This window comes from Acinonyx jubatus, chromosome B4, assembly GCF_027475565.1.
Source record: "Acinonyx jubatus isolate Ajub_Pintada_27869175 chromosome B4, VMU_Ajub_asm_v1.0, whole genome shotgun sequence".
In the NCBI taxonomy this organism is placed as follows: domain Eukaryota; kingdom Metazoa; phylum Chordata; class Mammalia; order Carnivora; family Felidae; genus Acinonyx; species Acinonyx jubatus.
In genome coordinates this window covers 133,753,555-133,772,671 of record NC_069387.1, presented here as the reverse complement: position 1 = coordinate 133,772,671, position 19,117 = coordinate 133,753,555, and the positions used below count along the sequence as shown (strand labels likewise).

General features: G+C 58.8%; 1 long non-coding RNA gene across 1 annotated transcript; it reads left to right on the top strand.

Moving 5' to 3' along the window:
- The first annotated feature begins 16 nt into the window (after nt 1-16).
- Nucleotides 17-6,938, top strand: LOC113602695 (uncharacterized). Its single transcript, XR_003424176.2, has 3 exons — nt 17-134; nt 378-508; nt 4,458-6,938. It is a non-coding gene; the product is annotated as an uncharacterized LOC113602695 (long non-coding RNA).
- The last annotated feature ends 12,179 nt before the right edge of the window (nt 6,939-19,117 follow it).

Here is a 19,117-nt window from a genome sequence, read left to right as displayed (position 1 = left end):
CTGGTAGGGAGGCAGACAGGAACACAGAAAAATTCCCCGCACAAGTGCCGGAGCAGAAGCGGGGCCGGCTACCTGGTGTGGCTTCTTGGAGGTGGACACACCCCAGCTGAGAAAGTGTATGCCCAGGAGAGAAGGTAGGGAAAAGGCCTTCCAGGCAGAGGGAACAGTGCATGCAAAGGCCTTGGCATGTTTGGAATGGCAGCTTGGATGGGTCTAGAGAAAGAGGAAGTGGGGGGGAGAAGGGAAGATGAGGTGGGGGAGGGGGACAGACAGGAGCCAGAGCAGGAAGAGCCTTGGATGCCTGCCTAAGGGGGTGGACTTTATCAGGGACAGTGGGGAGCCATAGAAGGTTCTGAGCAGGGGCATGCCTTGGTCAGGTTTATCTTTGCAGAGATCGCTCCGGCAGCCCGGACAGAGGAGTGAGAGGGGCTGCTCAGGGAGACGATGGAGGCCTGGCTGGGGCCCTGAGGCCAACGAGGGGTGCAGAGACTGGCCGAGGGGGCCACAGGTGGGCACCGGGCCTCCTCTTCCTTGTCTGTAGACCTGAATTCTCCCACCCTGGGCTGGGGCGATTCTGGGGCAGAGTGAAGAGGCCAGGCTAGAAATACAATCTCAGCCAGGCAAGGGGGAAGGATGGTCCGACAGAGGGTAAAACCCTCCGGGTGGTGAGCACAGTGCCAGCAGCCCCTACGCTTTTCCTGGGGAGCAGGAAGCTGCCACATGGTCGCCTCCCAGGGTCCGTTCTGGGAAGTGGGTTCCCCAGTGCCCTCGAGCCACCAGGCAGGTGCCCCCACCACGATTACCCGCTCTGTCCCCCGGGGCCACGTTGACCTTTGCAGAGGCCCAGCTCAAGTCTGCCTGCCTAGTGAAGGTCAGAGCCCCAAGGCGGGCTCTTCCCAAGCCAGGAAGAGAGGAGTGGGAGAGCAGTCACCTGGGAATTCGGGGAAGAAACCCCAGATAAACACACAGGCCTGCTGCCCAGGAGGAGGTTTGTTCAGTGGCCCAAATCCACGGTCACCTCCACTGCTCAGGTGGCCACAACATCCATTGGCCACCTGTGTCATCCCGGAAACCTGTGTGTGCCAGGCTGTGCCGGGGGGGCCGAGGATGCAGGGGGCACCCGGATGCGGCCCCTGCCATCCAGCCGTGGCCAGTGAAAAGCCACGGGGCAGACATGCCCAGAGACCAGCCCGGACCGAGTGTGGGCTGGGGAGGGAGAGATACCCACCCTGGGAGAGGGGGCCGGCTTCCCGGAAGAGGGCACCAGGACTGGGCCTGGAAGAAAGTACAGAAGGTGGACAGAGGAGATGGCTCGATGGGGGTTCCCGATGGCGGGAACTGCAGATACCCAGGAGGAGATGTGAAGGAAGATCGGGAAGGCGAGGACTCCCTAAGGATGGGAGCAGGCCCTGAGGCAGGCCATGCGGGGCCTTGAGTGCCAACGCTCAGCAGGCCACAGGAGGCCAAATGCCCTATGGTGCCTTGTGACCAGCGCCCAGGGCAAGGCCAGTGTCTCCTGAGTGAGTGAGTGAGTGAGTGAGTGGGCATGGGAAGGGTGAGACGCACTGACCTCAACTCCTCTTGGCACACGGAGCCTCCCAGCTCCTCCAGCCACGCTGCCCCGCCCTGTGGAGCATGAGGGGGCATCACAAACTGGCAGGGAGCATCTTTCTCGCCCTAGGGCCGCAGGCTTCTCCAGCACAGCATCTCCAAGGGAGACGATGAGGAAACAGTCGTGCTTGCCTGAGAGACAGGGCTTGGGCTCAACAGCCCAACAGACTCCACCTGCTGCCTGCCAAAGGCAGAGCCACAGCTTGGTAGTGGCCTCGGGAGACCCTGGAGGACATATGGTCCGGGATAGCAGAGGACTGTCAGTCTTGGTCCCTGGGGGGCAGAGCAGAGAAGTTCCTGTGACGGTCATTCTCTAAAGCTGGCTTCCTCACCACCTCCAATCCCCCCCAGCCCGCCCTTCAGCTCCCAGACACCATCTCTTAACCTGCCTGCGACGTGCATTTATTGAGCACTTGCTGTATGCCTGACGCTTGGCGCTTCTTTTGGAGCCAAGCGTGAGCTCCCCACCTAAAGGGCCCGCCGTTACCTGCACCACCCAGTCGCAGGCACCGAGCTCGGAGCTTGACCCACACCTGCCTTGGTCCGGGTGGCCTCTTGCTTCGCCTCGGTCCCCAGCACAGCCGCCCTCAGGGCCTCTAGCTCAGTGGGTGTCCGGAGAGCGGGCTCTGAAAGATAGATTGAGGAGTACAGGACGGGCAGGCTAGACCCACTCCTAAAAGAGCAACCAACTAGCAAACACAGCAGACATTCTGCTTTTGGAAAAATTTAATAAACACAGTGGCACTTGTTCATGGAGACTAATAGAAACACCACACAATCCCACACTGCTAAGCACATCAGAGGAGTAAGATTTCGGGATGACGATAAATGACAGAGAGACCGCCCAGCGGAGGGACCAGCCTGTGCAAAGGCACAAGAGTCTCGAAAGAGCGTGCTGTGGTATCTGCTGGCCAAGAATTCGCCTTCTGGAAAGGCATCCCGAGACAGCGGCTGCAGTTGTTTGTAATAGTCCCACATCGGAAGCAAGCTAAGAGCCCACCAAGAGGGGATCGGTTTAAAAAATTATGGTATGTCCAGAGAATGTCAAGCAACCACTTGCCAGCACGTGACATGGCAGGAAGATGATGTCCGTGCTCTGCACACATCCCACAAGCCAGCAAAGTAGGCTACACAAAGTAGGCACCTGAGTCTGTGTCGTGAAAAAAGAAAGGCAGTGGGGGAAGAACATAGGGAGCACGGCACAGCAAGGTGACCCTGGGGATAAGATTATAGGTGATTTTTTTTTTTTTTTTTTTGCTTTTATTGATGGGACGCTTTGTGGTGTCCAACTTGTCTATGACCGTCGGAATATGGTGAAGAAAGAGTGGGGGGCGTTCAGGGAGGGGTGTGAGCACCATGAAGGGTGCATGTAGGGCAGGGGCTGGGAGGGGCTGGAAGCATGGGCAAGGCCAATGCCACAGACGACCTCTCATGCCCCAGTGGCAAAGGAGCTTAGGTTTTCAGGACCTGCTTAGGTCCTCCGTGGTGCCGGCACACAGCCAACGCGCAAGCTACGGTGAATCTCTTGGCGAATGGTCACTGGGCTCCCACAACAGCCAGAGCTGTGTCAGGCCCCCAGCAGTCTCCCTGGCAGGGGAGGCCGGGGCAGTTCAGAGAGGGGACATCAGTATGTGCTGGAGGGGTGGGGAGAAGCTCTCTGGGGTTGGGAGGATGAAGCCTGGCTCTGCACCCCCACCTATGCCCCATTATGACCTCCAAGGTCTCCACCTGCCAGCCCAGGTCTGTCCGAATCCTGACACAGCCCAGAGGGAGGTCGATTTCAAAGCAGCTGTCTGACACGGCCTCATCCAGGACCTTCCTCCAGGCCCAGGGTGGAAAAGCCATGCCCTGTCAGGGACCCGAGGCCCTGCCCACCTCTGGTCAGACTCCAGTGACTGCCCCAACTCCTGAGCCAGGCCCTGACCGTTGGTTCAAATCCTGCCTCTGCCACTCACAGCCTGTGACTCGGAAACCCAGCCTCCTGACCTTTCCTGTTGTGAAGCTGCCCCAATAATCTCAACCCCGGGGAGGGAGGGGCAGTGCCCATGGAGAGCCTGGTATACAACTGGCGCTCACTAGTGGTGTTTGCTAATGCTGTCAGGGTTCCAGATCCCAAGTCTAAGGATATGGATTCTAACCCAGTTCTGCCAACCGGCTTGAGACCTTGGCACATTCTCGTGTCTCCCTGAGCCTCAACTTTCTCAACTTGAGGGGGGGAACGATGTAGTCTCTCACTCCCACCCTTGACCAAAGATGAAGCAAGGAGATGCGGAAAGACCCCAAGAGCCCCCTCTTCTTGCCCTTGACTGAGGGTCCAGCCAGACTGCTGTCCAAATGAGTCCCCCCCCATCCCATTCATTCCAGGACACTCCCCCATATGACTCGGGCCATCACCCAGACAGCCGGGTATGGGAGGAGCCTTGTAAAAGTGAACTTCAGGACACTAGCTAGCTGATTATGCCACAGGGGACGGCTCCAGGGAGGCCAGCTGGGAGGGGGAGGCATTTGTCACTAGAAAACTGGCCCAAGATATGCCTCAGGAATGATGGCCTCTGCCCCAGGTGATGCTGCTCTAGGTTTGGAGTCCCCAGGAGCTGGACAGAGGCCACACCCAGGCAGGGCCAGCCACCCTCTGCAGGCTGCAGCTCACCGCTCTCTTGGAGCAGGAAGGGTGGGGGAAGCTCTGGGTGTCACCGCCAGGCACCCCCGCCAACCCTCCGGTCACCCCTCCTAAGCTTCCCCCTGTGGGTGGCCTGGGCTGTGAGCCCTCACGCTGCCTGTGAGCCCCTTTTCATTTTTAGGGAACTTTTCCAGTTGCCTGGTAACTGGTTTATTTCTCACAACAGCCTGGCTGGGACCTCAGCTGGGGGCAACCTGCCCTGTGAAGGAAGACTACAAAGCCCATTTTACAGATGAAGAAACTGAGGCCCAAGAGGTTTCGAGACCTGTCCAGCAAGTATCTGTTACAGTTGGGACTGCAAGGCCAGTCTTCAGACTTCAGGACACCTGCTGTCCCCTCCGACCATTCTGTCCCCCCTCAGGTGTCAGGCAGGCCCCTTCCAACCTCTGTAAAGGCCCCCACACATCTCAGTTACCATCCAGGCACGCCAGGGCCTCCTGGGCTCTGCTGAGCTGTCCAGGGTCCTGGCCAGGCCCAGCCTTGCCCCGAAGTCTACTCTGATCCCCCCCAGGCTATCACTTCTGCCCGCCTCTTGGATATCAAAGAAGCAAGAACAGGGGAAGTTGCACCTGCCCCCCAGCTCCGCCCCTGCACTGCCTGCACTCCCTGTGAGCCCCGGGATACCACACGCAACTCGCAGCTGTTCTTCTCTTCCAGAGAATGGGTACAACGTGGGGCAGACCAGGAGGGGGTCCATATTCAATACATTTCCACGGGTATAACAGCCGCCTCCTCGGGGCCAGGCAAAGCCAGAGCTGCGGAGAGACTGGACCCGGCCCTGCCCTTGAGCAAATGTGGGGGCTGGAGACCAACAAGGGCCACACGCTGATGGGCAGAGGGGAACACAGGCTGAGGGAGCACAAGGGACTTCCCACCCCTCCCAGGGGCAGAAAGGGGAGGTGCTTGGGGAGTGCCATGTGACAAGGGCAAATACAAGAGGACATTCTGGGGTAGGGATGGAATCAGCCAAGACCTGGAGGCAAGAGTCAAAGGGGAGCCTGGGCTAGAGGAGGGAGGGACCCAGGAAGCGGTGGCAGCTGTCCCAGCACCTCCGGAGTCCAGAGCAGAGCCCCAGGGAAGGGCAGGCCTGGCAAGCCCGGTCAGATCCCTTGGGACAGAGGGATGGTGAAGAGGTAGGAAGGCCAAGCCTCCGTGACTTGCAGATACAGTCACAGTAGCTCGTCCCAGCCACTTGACACGTCTCCTTCAGTCTTCGTGGCCCCGCCAGCTCAGTGTGAAGCGGTGGGCAGGGACCGGGACCCAGTGGGCTCCACAGGCTGCTACTGTCCCCTCCAGCTGAACGCGTGATTTCCTCAACATCCCTGAGCTCTGCGTCCTATCTGAATAAGAGAAAGTACCGCCTGACCCGGTCCCAGTGAGGATCAAGTCAACTGTCGACCGGACCTGAAAATCGGGCTCTCTGTCCTTGGCTCACGCTGCTGGAACTCATTAGAATTCTCCCAGGGTGGCTCCGGCATCTGCTGGATCCTCTGTGTCTTCCTCTGTCTGTGACAGCCACCTAAGAGCTGCCCTACACCAATAACTCTGTCCAAACCCAGCTTGGATTTGTGGGCACTGGGACACAGGTGACCCCATCCACACGAGGACCTCACAGAGGGCCCAGGTGCCACGGCTAGTAGCAAGAGTACTGGTTTGAGTCAGACTATCTGGCCCCAGGGCCAGGTCAATGTTGGGGCCAGAGCCAAATACGGAGAAGAAGGGAGGAAATTTGGGCTTGCTCCTGGGACCCAGGAAAGGAATGAATGGGGGGGGGGGGGTCTTGGCTCTCTGGCTGTAGAAGCCCAAACCCAGACCCTTGCTGCTCCAACTGGGAGGCCTGTGGGAGGCTCAGATAAGATGCCTGGGACACAGGCCTGGGTCCCCACACAGACACCTGACCGGGACCCAGCAGACAGCAGGGCCCCCAGGGTGGGCCAGACCCTGGAACGAGCGCCCTGGGGAGGCGAAGGCACTAGGCACCCATTCAGAGAGGGCAACTCCTTCAAAGGCAATGAGAGCTGAAGGCTGGCCATCCCTGTGCCCCACCTCATGTCTGTCACTCCTGCATTGCGCCGCGCCCCAAGCCCGGTCCACCTGTCTCCCCAAATCCAGCCCCTCACATCCTCACGTCCTTCCATGGGGTTCCTGCTCCCCACACTGCAGTCGTGGTGCCCCTGCCCTGCGTGGAGACCCTCGGTGTCTCCCCACTGCCCCTATGTCTGCATCCTGCCCCTCCCACCCAGGATACACCTGCTCAGGCAACCTATCCCTCCTGGGCCCCCCCACCGGAATGGAGCTGTGCTAGTCTGCCTCCCTCCGCCCGTGGCCGGTAAGCGGCGCGGCCCTGAGCCTGTGAACCTCGGGTGGGATCAAGAGCCAAGGGGGTAGCCGGCAGGCCTGGGCCTGGGCTGGGGGCCTGGGCAGGGTGCTTGACCTGTCGCCTCACTTGGAAGACGAGGGTAAAGTCACCCGCCTTGTTAGGTTGCGCTGATCACATGGGATAAGGATAGTGGGCTGCTGAGTGCTGGCTGTGACTCTCAGGAAGTACAAATCAGTGACGGTCCCCAGGAGACCCAGGAGGCTCCTGCCCGAGCCCCTCCTTGATACTGGTGTCCCCAGGCTACTCACTGCCAGGCCCCAGCTCCATTCCTGCTACCCAGCAGGCTCTCGGCAAACACTAAATGCACCAGAGGTATGAGAGGAACCCCAGGAAGCACCCCCACTTTTGTTGATGCCTGAAATCTCCGCACTGGGGAGCTGTTATCCTTGGTGAAAGACAAAAATCCCAGGGCGGCATTACAGTAGGTGGGGGAACAGCAGAGCTGGGGGAGGCCGAGCCAGCCTCCTCAAGCAGATGGCCCCCAGCCCCCTCCTTCGGAAAGGAAGCCCCCCCACACTCCCACAGGGAATCGTGCCTCTATTTGGCACGTCCCAGATGGCCACCATGCCCTGCTTCTCCAGAGGTCATTTCCTATCAGAAGTTCTTCCTTATGTTGAGCTCGTAGCTCCTTCCCCGCCTTGCTCCCCACCCAGCTTCCAGGGCTGCATGGAATCCGTGAGGGGCCCTGGGCCCCCCAGCACAACTCCCCGAATCTGCTCCTCCCCAGACTCACAGCGCCATCCCTCAGCGACTGTCCCTCAGCTAAGCTGGCCACGTACCCCCTGCCCATCTTGGTCCTCTTCTCCAGGTTCTCTCTTGCCTCCAGGTGTGACATCCAAATCAGCACTGTAGCAGTCATTCACACCCTAGTCTGAATGTTTCCAGCCCTTTTCTAACAGAATAGTTGAGTCAGAATCATCAAAGGTGGGTAGGGAGAGCTCTCATTGCCCTTCTGTTCCAATCTCATCTTAACTCCCCAGCTCTACAAATAGAAAACTGAGGTCCGGATTACAAAAGAAACCTAGGAGAGGGAATACTCTGTCTCCAGCTTAGAGGGAAGGATAAACAGCTCCTGAAGAGGAGGGTCAAGGGAGGGGGACGGGGGCTGAAGACAGACTTGTGATCTCCCCATCTGGGACTGACGATGCCTGAGGCCACAGGGGCTGCTGATAAACCTTATTGCTCTAATTCATCAGGATAGTCACCCATTCTACAGATGAGGAAAGTGAGGTGGGAGCCTTTGAGAGACTTGCCAAAAAAGGCATTGCAACTGCCCGGATCTTCCTGACCTCAACCTCCACGTGCTTCCAGGTGACAATGCCCTGCAGGCAGCCGAGGGAAAGGGAAAGATGGGTGTGCCTGGACCATCCCCAGGCCACCCCTGATGGAACATCACTCATTGAGCCTCCTTCCTGACTCCCGTTCTCACACACACACACACACACACACACCCCACGCCCTGCCGCTGTAGCACATCCAGATGCATTATGCTTTTAGTCCTCAAACCACCTGGAAAGATGGCACTGTTATTTCCAGGTTACAGATGACAAGCTGGGGCTGAGGGAATGGACTTGCCCAAGGTCGCACCTCGAACCCCTGGGAGGGCTGCAGTGACACCCAGTTCCGGCCCCATTCCATCCCAGGCCTCTGGCTCTCTGCGGCGGCCTGGGCCAGAGGGGCAGCACCGGAACAGCTCGAGCCCTACGCGTTCCATCGTGTGCCCAGAGCAGACATCGCTAATCGATTACAGTGCTCCTGTGTCCCCTGGGATGCAGCCTCAGACTCCTTGCACAGGGCTGAAGGCAGCCTCTGTGAGGAACTGGCCCTAGAAACATCGACTTGCCTCCGCCAGAGGACCTGCTGGACCGGCTGATCTCCTAGCTGCCTGTGGGGCCTCATCGTGCCCCGCCATGTGTAACAGAGGCCGTCTCTTCCCTGCCACGTCGGGCCTGGAGCTGACCAGGGACTCACGGTGGTTGTGCAGAGCTCCCCAGCCGTGTACAACACCCTCTCTCCCCACAGACCTGCCCCTTCCCCATAGCTCTCCGGGGCCTCTAACCACCCCAACCTTGAAGATGGCCATTTTTTTTGCACCATTGAGCCTTGAACCACCCCCCCCAAACCCAAAGCTGCAGCCCTTCCTGAAACCCCCTCTCAGACTTCCCCTTCAGCCTCTGGGACCCCTATAGCCTCTGGGACCCATATAGCCAATACGCCAATATGTCCTTTGCCACATCTTTGAGCATTCCCAGGAGATCGGTTCCTCTCTGCCTGCCTTTATACCTGCTCATGTCTCCCAACTCAGGAAATAAGACTTCTGTCCCTCCCACGTCACCCTCCAGCTACTACACATCTCTTCCCGCTTCTTAGCCAAGTTTCCCAAAAAAGGGCCTCCACACGTGCCCTCTCCCCTTCCCTGCCCCACCTGCCCTCTCCTCAGGCCAGAGCATGGCCGCCAACAGCCTCCTGGTGCCCACGATGATCCAGCTCATCCCCAGCCATGTAGGCCTCTCCCCCTGCGATCGGGACAGAGTCCAGCTTCCCAGCCATGGCCTTCAGCTCTGCATGTCCTGGTCCTGGGGACATCTCCAGTCTCGCCCTGTGCCCCACCCTCCACCCTACTCTCCAGACACCCTGACCAACTTCCTTCTGGTTGGCTCTGGGACTCCACTCTGGCTCAATCCTCTGCCCGTGGAGAATAATCACAGTAGCAATAACAAAACTGTCGCTTGTTCAGAACTAGCCTGCACCCGGCATCGTGCAGAAACAGATCAGCTAACCCCGTCCTCCATCGAGTCTATTTTACTCACTGACTCCAAAAACGCTGACTTGTGCACCTACTATGTGCCGCACTCTTTTGTAAGCACGAGGGTAGGGCGGTGAGTTGCGATGCCGGTATTTTTGGTCCAATTGTGCAGGAGGGGAAACTGAGTCTCACAGAGGCTAACAGGCCTGTCTGGGCTCACACAGCCATGAGGCAGACCCTGGCACCTCACACCCACCCAGCCCCCCATGTCACGCCTCCCCTCCGAATGGGACCCGGAATCCTGCCCACCCCGCCCCCTCCCCTCCTTTGCCCCTGGGGTCCGGCACCCTCGGCTCTTTGTTCTCCTCCCTGGGAGCCCCCTTCCACCATCCCCACCACCTAGCCGCCAGCCTGGCTGCTGCCTCCTCCCCGGGAGCCACTGCCAAGCCGTCAGCTCCTTTCATCACCCCGAGGCAGCCGGCGGGAGCGCCAGCAGCTTCTTTGGCACAGACCCGCCTCCGGCCACCCGCCACGCGTTCTCAGGCACAGACGTCAGGCCGGCAGGGCGGGCACCTGGCCCCAGGCCCGTGGCGGCAGAAGGGGGGAGGGGGTCAGCGCGGGGGGGATCCAGCCCTCCCCATTTACAAACCAGGAAACTGAGGCTGGGGATCGATCGGTCTGCCTCTTTTGAAATTGTCTGAATTTGCCAAGTCAACCCACTGAGCGACAATCTGTGGAAGGCAGTTCCCTCTGCTGGATGCTCTCCATTCGACCCGCTGCCGTGGGCGCCTCGCAGCTCAGCAAGGGTGGGCACTTCCTCAGAGGGTCCTGCCTTTCATCCGGGTACAAGCGCCCCCTCAGCGTTCGTAGCACCCACCCCAGACGCCTGGCGTGTGGTCAGCCCAAGGGGCATCTGATGACTAAGGAAACTCAGGGCTCCACCATCCAGGCACCTGGCCGGCCTTTCAGGACAGCTGGGCTTGGCTCCTACAGGCTGCACCTCTGCCCCCATCCTGACTCTGAGCCCCCAGGCGCAGCTGAGAGCTGGGCAGGGACACCTGACCCCACAGAGAGGCCCGTGACCTTAGGAAACTCTGTCCCACATCTTTGGCAGTGAGCTTTGGACGCGAGCCCGGCTCTGGCTCCAGGATCAGCTCCTTCAAATCCCTGCTGGTTCTCTGACACTTCACTTCCTCCTCTGCCAAATGGATTCTTCGTGGTCAGGCCGGTGACAGGTGAAAGGGGGTGACAGACGCGGCCTGCCCTCGCCTGTCCTGCTGCTGCCCTCCCTTCCGTGAGACAGCTGTGAGTGGTGAAGGGCCCCTGCAGAGAGGCAAAGGCAGCGGCCCGTCCTGTCCGGGGCCTCCGTCTGCCCCCTCGGGGTGCCGTGGAGAAGCACAGACCAGGCCTGCAGGACACGGGATGCCTGCTGGAGGCAAGGGCCCCGCAGCGAGGAAGAAGAGCTTCCGCAACGGGAACCACGTCTGAGGAGGGTAAGCAAAAGGGCTGATACCTGCGGGGGACGGTGAGTTGACAAAAGGTCGAGACACAAGCATGTGGAAGGGCAAGACCCACGCAGCCCTGAGGCCCCGGCCCCCACACCGCCAGCGCCCAGCCGCCTGCCCACTCCAGGCCCCGGGTCTGCGGGTTCCACCTTCCTGCTCATGGGCAAGAATCCCATTGGGCCGCTCTTGGGTCCGGTGTCCAGCCTGGACCAATCAGCTGTGGTGGGGAGGGCGGGTCCCCATAGCGCGGAGTGAGCCTGGCCAATCAGAGAGAGGAGAATCTGTGGGCGGGGCAGCCGTGGGCAGGTGTCTTCTCATTTCACCGGTGGGAGGTTGGCCGGCCTCCCCAGGTCCAGACGCCCCTCGGTAGTGTGTCCCAGCATTCTTGGACCAACCCAAAAGCCTTGAGATGGGAGGGAGCCAGATATGCTTCAGATGAAGAAGTGGAGCAAGGCCGCAGTGGAGGGGACCCTGACGGCAGGGGGTGGACTTCCGGACATGGGGCAGGACAGACAAGAGGAGGTCCCTGTTTTAAGCATTGATGCTGGTAATGAGGGGCCAGGACGTGATCCAGGAGGAGGCGGCGTGGATGCCGACAGGAATAGGAGAGTGTACTGTGACCCAAGCCACTGGGAGCAGGTGGAAGAGGAGAGGACGCTGTGGCCAGGGTTCCAGGGTGCATGGGGGGCTTTCTGGGTGAGAGGGCGAATGGAGCGAGGGAGGGAAGCCAGCTCGGGGGGAGGTTGGAGAGGTCGGTCTGAAACACCCTGAGCCTGAGGGAGAGAAGACGAGAGGGTGGAGGCCACGGAGGAGGGGGCCTGGGCTGCCATCAGGGATTGCGGGGTGACTGGCATGGGCAGAGGTCGCCTGAACGGTCAGGAGAGTGGTCCAGATCAGCTGGGGGATGCTTAGAAAAGAAGGGAAGTCAGGACAGAGTGTGAAGAGCCCAGCATTCTAAAGAGGCTCATGGGAAGGAATGGGAGGAGTGGGCAAGGAAGCTGAAAGAGAACGGGAGGGACGAGACCCAGTCCCGGAGGGCCTCAGTGGGAGAGCTTGGACTTCACAACCAGAAGGTCACAGCAGACCTTGAGGAGAGGGTCCCCGAGGGGGCCGGATGGTGGAAGTGAGAAGAGAGACGCTCCCCACAAACAGACCACACTTCTCTGTGCCCCAGATTCTTCACATTTGGGTGCAATTCTCTATTGTGTTGAGAACAATGACCACGATGTCCATCAGGGGCAGAGATTTCTTTGGCTAGAAGGAGCCAGGGTCTGAAACATGCTGGGAAATAGCAGCATTCCATTCCCAGGGCCTCCTAGCAAAGCCAAGGTTGTCCCCATTTTACAGATGGGAAAACAAATGGAAGCAGCCCATCTGAGGGCACACAGTCAGAGGCAGAACTGGGACCAGGACCAGAGACCCTGGTGCCCAACCCAGCATGCGCTCCTCCTGACCCCGTCCATGCTCCAAGAGATGCTATGAGTCAAGTTCATGGCCGTGAAATGGGAGTGGGAGGTGGAGAGCTCTGGTTAGACCTCCTCTCCCCAGTCCTCAGCCCTACCATCCGGGAGCCTGAACTGGGCCTCTGCTTGGCCACAGTGCCCTCTCTAGACTCACCACATGAGGCTGGAAAGAACCCCATCCTACAGGTCTCCCAGCTCTCGCCGGGAAGCCAGGAATGAGCCAGCGCCTCCACTCTGGTCAGCCACCAGTGTCTGGACTCCAGGGAAAAGCTGCCACGCACACCAGTGACTTCAGGAAGGAAGCATGAGGCCAGAGGAGCTCTCAGATGGGGGCCAACTCCAGAGGCGCCATGACCTCCCAGAGCCAACGCAAGCTTTGGAGCTTGATGAGACCAGGCTCATCCTGAGACCAGCTAGGAGACCAGCTCCTGGCTCTGCCATTTGTTACCCGAATGCCCTTGGCCAAGCCTGGACCACCTGTCAGAGCCTTAGTTTCGTCATTTGTAAAATAGGGTTTATATGCTTGTCTCCCAGGGCTGGTATACGGATTAAGTGAGTTGACCTTTGAACGGTTATCTGGCACGGAGAGGGAGGGGCCCTGTTGATGCTGGGTGTTGACCAACAGGAATCAGAAGGGACATAAAGAGGGTGCCTGGGTGGCTCAGTTGGTTAAGCGTCTGACTTCGGCTCAGGTCATGATCTCGCGGTCTGTGGGTTCAAGCCCCGCGTCGGGCTCTGTGCTGACCGCTCGGAGCCTGGAGCCTGCTTCGGATTCTGTGTCTCCCTCTCTCTCTTCCAAAACCAAATAGATCTTATAGAAGTGTCGTAAAGATAAAGGATCTGCCCTCAGGTAGCTGACGGGCTAGAGCAGCAGGGGACTCAGTCTGGCAGTGCTGTGGGACCTGCACAGTCCCAATATTTACTGTGAATGTGATCCAGTACTTTCCCCCCCGGTGCCCCGGTCCCTTTGCCTGTGCTGGGCCCTCACTTGTTGTGCCTGCATCACACCCATCCCTTGAGCCCTCTGGGCTCACCTGTCTGAACATGAAGCTGGTCACATGGTCCCAGCTGAGTCCTGGCTGAGCCTGTCTCTTTGACAGCGGTCATCGGTGTCACACGGACAGCCCCTTTGAAGCTCGCGTTCAAAACAACCAGCCACCCAGGGGCCCAGGAGGCCCGAGGAAGCCAAGTGGACCCCCCACCGCTCTTGCCTGGCACTGAGGGAGGGCAGGCAGGACCGGGCAGCCTCACACAGGAAGCCAGGTGTTTGCACTGCAAACAGAGACTTTGGAGAGATTGCACTGTGGATTCAGCGGCGGGGAGGTGCAGACGCCCAGGTGCCTGGCGGCATGTTTGTCGTGGTCCCCGGGGGTTCGCGCTGCCTCCCGCACCCCAGAGCTTGATTAGCTCCATTTGCTGTCCCGGTGTGCGGTGTGCCATGTAGGGGTGGAGGGATGCGCTTTACCCCCACGTGGTTGGGGGAGCAGCCCGTGTGCTGTGCCTCAGTGAGCTGGCTCCCTCCCAGCTGAGCAGCCTGGCCCTGGTGAGCAGGGTAGCAGAAACACAGAGCGGGCCAGCTCCCTGCTCCCTACCCTGCCCGGCCTCGGCAGCCCCAACTCCCCGTCTCCCGTGCTACCCGCCACACCGCCCCCCGCCCTAATCACTGTCAACACTGTGCCCCAGAGACTCATTTCCATCCCTCACCCCTTTACCAAGATGCTCTCGTGCCAAGGCCTGTGCTCATGCCAGCGGGTGATGCAAAGGAGCTGGGCTCTTGCCCAGGGGACAAACAGAAGCCGTAACAAGAAGACGGGAGCTCACCGGTCCAGGAGCTGGACTCCCAGACCTGCCTCTCACCAGCTGGGCGAGCTTCCACAAGTCACCGCACTGCCCTGGGCCTCATTTCTTCACCGGTAAAATGGAACGATGCTAGTTGTGAGCTCCACTTGTAGGGCCATCACGGGTATTAGATAAGTCGGGGCAGGTAAAGTGTTTAAAAAGCGCCTGGCACGGCACATGGGTTCAGCAGGTGTCACTGTGGGTCCGGAGGAGGGCCAATGACACGTGTACTTGTCACCTCTGCCCTCGTAAGCCCTGCCAGCTGTCCTTCGTCAGACCCATAGAAGAGAAGAGAAAACCGAGGTCACCACAAAGCCTCCAGGCAGCTGACATCAAACTGGGAGGTGGGGGGCAGGGGGATGGGGATGTGCAAAGTGCCTGTCAGAGAGGCTCCCCAAGAACTCCCGGTGTCCGTGCGCCCCAGGAAGCCAGCAGCCCTGTGGCCGCATCTCAGGTGGGGCTAGGGAAGCCACCCCTCCCACTGGGCCGTGGACGCTGGCCTACCTGTCCCCTCCCTCCGGCGGGGACCTTCAAGCTCCCCAAGGTCCCGGCTCCAGTGGGTCCCTGCCCCCTCCGGGTCCTTCCTTCCAGGCTGGTGAAATGCAGTCCTCTCCAAAATCACCTCTGTCATTCACACAGAGCAGGTGGGGTGGGAAGAAGCCTTGAGGAATTTCTGTCCTCTCTCAGGGGCCCCTGCCAGGGTCTCGTGCCCGGAATTCCCTTTAGGCCTGTCTCACGTCCCCTTGAATGTCTTGAGCCCCAGGACCTGGAAGGATGATGTATCAGAATAAGCAGAAACGAGGAGGCAGCCCGCTGGCAGAAGCCCACAGTCTGGGAGCCACTGCCACCCGCCCCCTAAGAGCCACAGCATCCACGGGAAACCCAGGGTCCTGACGAACTGCCGTGAGCCTCTTCCAGCAAACAGGGCTGGCGACATCAGGCCCGTGGCAGGTACACAGCACATAGTAAGTGCTCAGCTGAAACGTGCTGTGCTTGCTGTCATCTGCCCCCTGAGCCCTCCTGGGAAGATGCTTTGTGGAGTGCTATAGTCATGGGGCGGTGTATACAGGGGCTGCAGAGATGGGTGGGCATGAGGGACAGAGGCCTGGCAAAGTGGGAAGAACCCAGGCGAGGGGTCAGGTAGACATGTTTCCCCATGTAAGAGCTGGGTGACCTTGGTCACGCCATTTAACCTTGCTAGACCTCTTTGCAAGGATTAAACGAGAAAAGGTGTATGAAGGGGTCTAGGGCGTGTCTGCAAACAGCAGGAGCTAAATTAATGTCAATCTTTTTTTGTTCATGTTTATTTATTTTTGAGAGAGAGAGAGAGAGAGACAGAATGTGAATGGGGAGGGGCAGAGAGGGAGGGAGACACAGAATCCGAGGCGGGCTCCAGGCTCCGAGCTGTCGGCACAGAGCCCGACGCGGGGCTCGAACTCACAGACCGTGAGATCATGACCTGAGCCGAAGTCGGACGCTCAACCGACTGAGCCACCCAGGCGCCCCTGGGCCTCAGTCTTTATGCACAAAGGGGAGAAGCCTCCTGACCACCCGGGGTGGTTATCAGATTCAATACACAGGGACAAGATCCTGTGCTGGTGAACCTTTAACAGTGGGTTCTCCGGGGGGGGGGGGGGGGGGGGGGAAGCCCTGATTTGCAGCATTTGCTGATTTCCAGGGTGTAAACCCTCCCACTATGATCCATTTCAAGCTCACGGCCTGCACACTGAGCTGGGAACGGCTGCATGCAATGGCTCTGGGGAGCCAGCTCCAAAATCCTATGGCTCCGCATAGCCTCCCTTCTCCCTCACCCACCGCCCTTCTACCGCACAGGCCATGTTTCTGATCCCCGCCCAACCAGGCATGCTCCCGACTCAGGTACTTATGGTGTCCTCTGCCTGGAACATTCCTCCTCTGGTTGTGGCATGGCTGACCATGTCTTGCTTTCCGGGTCTCGGCTCGAATGTCACCTCCTCCAAGAAGCCTGCCCTGACCACGTCGACAATATTGCCCCCCCACCCACCCACCCACCCTGCTGCTTTCTGTGGTTTCGTGCCATCTTATTTCCATCGTGGCACTTGACTCGTGAATGCGATGCACATTTATCTGTTTGCTGCTTGTCTTGTCTACCCCACGGTTTGCTCCAGTGGAGCCCAGCCTTATCTGCCGGGTCACTGCTGTGTCCCTGTTGTTTATAGCACAGTGCGTAACACATAGCAGGTGCCCAGACAATATTAACAGCATGAATGAATGTGTGTGTGTATGCGTGTGCGTGTGTGTGTGTGTGTGTGTGTGTGTGGATGAATGAATGCCCGATCGGACAATGAGGGCTGGAGCCTACCTGACCTGATCCTCGAGGCCTGCCTGCCCCCCTGCGCCCTCGCCCTCCCCCGGCTCCCTGCAGCAGCTCTAATTGGCAGGGGCCCCCTTGACAGCTCCCCATTGTGGACCCTGTAATTGCAGCCTCCTGCCTGTCTCCCCCACCCCGAGTCTCCCTCTTCAGCAGAAAGCAGACCCTGGCTCTATTGTGCAAGGATGACCTCACCAGGGCCTCCTGAGATGGGGCCCAGGAGGGGAGCGGGGGGGGGTGGGGGTCGGCCAGGCCCAGGTTGGGAAAGCCCGGAGGCTGGGGTCTGGGACAAAGGGGCAGAGGGGAGCGAAGCCGTTCCCGAGAAGGAGAGTTTCCAGGGGAAAGACAAGGGTGCTTTTCATCACAGGGAAAATTGGGGGGTGTGGGGTGAGGGGGATTAATCCACAAGAAAGGATCCCAAGGGAAGATTGGACCAGGAGGCCACGTGCCTAAGGGGGACTTTGGAGACACAGAAGACAGACAGACGTGGGCCTGAAACCTGCCTAACGTGCAGCCTTAGACCAGAGACGTCCTTACCCCGAGCCTGTGTCAAAGGGACAAATAGCCATGTCTTCCCCACAGGTTGTTACGAGTCTGTATGAGATAACAGATGTCGGTGCCACGCACACAGTAAGTGCTCAGTAAATAGTCCTAGACTTCCTTCACTCCTTACCGTCCAATCACCCAGGCTCACTGACAAACCCCCCCAGGATGCCCATCCCAGGGCTGACCCCAGAAACCCAGAGCTTGGCAGGGCCCCCTCCCCACTGTCCCCTGGGCCCGGAGAACCAGCATGCTTTCTGCTCTGGGCTCCTAAGCTCAGGACCAGATGGACCGAGGTTCGTCCTCAAGGGGGAGCCCCGCGATAGGTCCACCTAGCCTCTGCACCTGAATCTCTGCCTGGGGCGCCGCCTGGTTACTGCTCCAGCGCTGAGTACCACACCCCTGTCCCCGTACCAGAGGGCCCCTGAGGAGGGCACACCTCTCTTTGCCATCAGGTCCCTCTATCTGGGAAGGCAGACAGTGCCCGGGTCGGTGCCGCTGTGGGATGGAAGAATCAGCTCACACACATGTCTGTGAGCCCCTCGCGCTGGGGATCAGCACGAGGCCTGGTGGGGACACAGTGTGAGCCATGAGAGAGAGCAGGACGTCTGGCCCAGCCTTCTGAGCCCCTGGTTTATGAAGACACACACTTTCAGAATTTCATCGACGTCGTATCATTTTCAAGACTACGGTTTTCCACACTGAAGCTCCTAACGTCGTTAATTTCGTTTCTTGGTTGGGCTTCTCCGGTGTGGTTAACCTGTTTCCACTTTGTGATTTTTGTTTTCATTTTCATTTTACTGGGCTTATTTCCCAAAGGGATCAATATCTCCCCCTGCGGTATTTTCACTGAGGGCTCCGTCTTTCAAACGGTTTCTTCAACCACGCCGCCCTCGACCATTCCGGCTTCTGCCACACGGGCTTCCTCTGGTGGCAATTCTTTTCCGACAAGGCCAATGTTTGCAGGACTGCTGTTGCAAGTTCGAAATTGGGTTGGAAAGGTCTGATTCTTCCTTCAACCCCTAAATGAATACGGTGTGGGAGTCTCATTTGGGGTTGGGGATTCCCCCAGTGAGATTTTTTTTTTTTTTCCTGTGCCGGGTAAAACACTGGAGGGTTGTGTTGACTCCTGGTGTTAAATCGTTTTAGAGATCGGGGGCACCTGGGTGGCTCAGTCAGTTAAGCATCCAACTCTTGATTTTGGCTCAGGCCATGATCTCACCATTCATGAGTTCGAGCCCTGCATCAGGCTCTGTGCTGACAGCGTGGGGCCTGCTTAGGATTCTCTCTCTCTCCCTCTCTCTCTCTCTGTCCCTCCCCTGCTCATTCTGTCTTCTCTGTCTCTCTCTCTCTCTCTCTCTCTCAAAATAAATAAATTAACTTTAAAAAACTGGGAGCGCCTGGGTGGCTCAGTCAGTTAAGTGTCCAACTTCGACTCAGGTCATGATCTCATGCTCCGTGAGTTCGAGCCCCAGGTCGAGCTCTGGGCTGACAGCTTGGAACCTGGAGCCTGCTTCGGGTTCTGTGTCTCCCTCTCTGTCTGCCCCTCACCTGCATGCGCTCTCTCTCAAAAATAAATAAACATTAAAAATGTTTTTTAATTTAAAAAAGAATGCGGGTTGGGGTCATCCCACAGGCGAGGACCCACGGCCAGCTGAGGTGCTTGTCCTCTGTGCCCAAACCTCTGCCCCAGGGCGGAGTGTTGCTGTGGACAGCTTCTACGAGGACCACCGTTGATCCCCTTGAGTGTGGGCAGATTCTGTGACTTGAAAGGAACCCAAACACTATGGGAAAGGGGGTGAGATGTCACTTCTGCGATGAGGCTCCACAAGATGGTGACTTCGGTCTTGCTAGCAGGGTCCCTCTCTCGCTGGCCTTGAGAAGCATGCTGCTGTGTTTCGGCTGCCATCTTGGGAGGTGCCCACATGGCAAGGAGTCAACAGCCAGCAAGGAACGGAAGCCCAACCAACAACCAGGAGTGTCTGGGAGTATATCCTTCC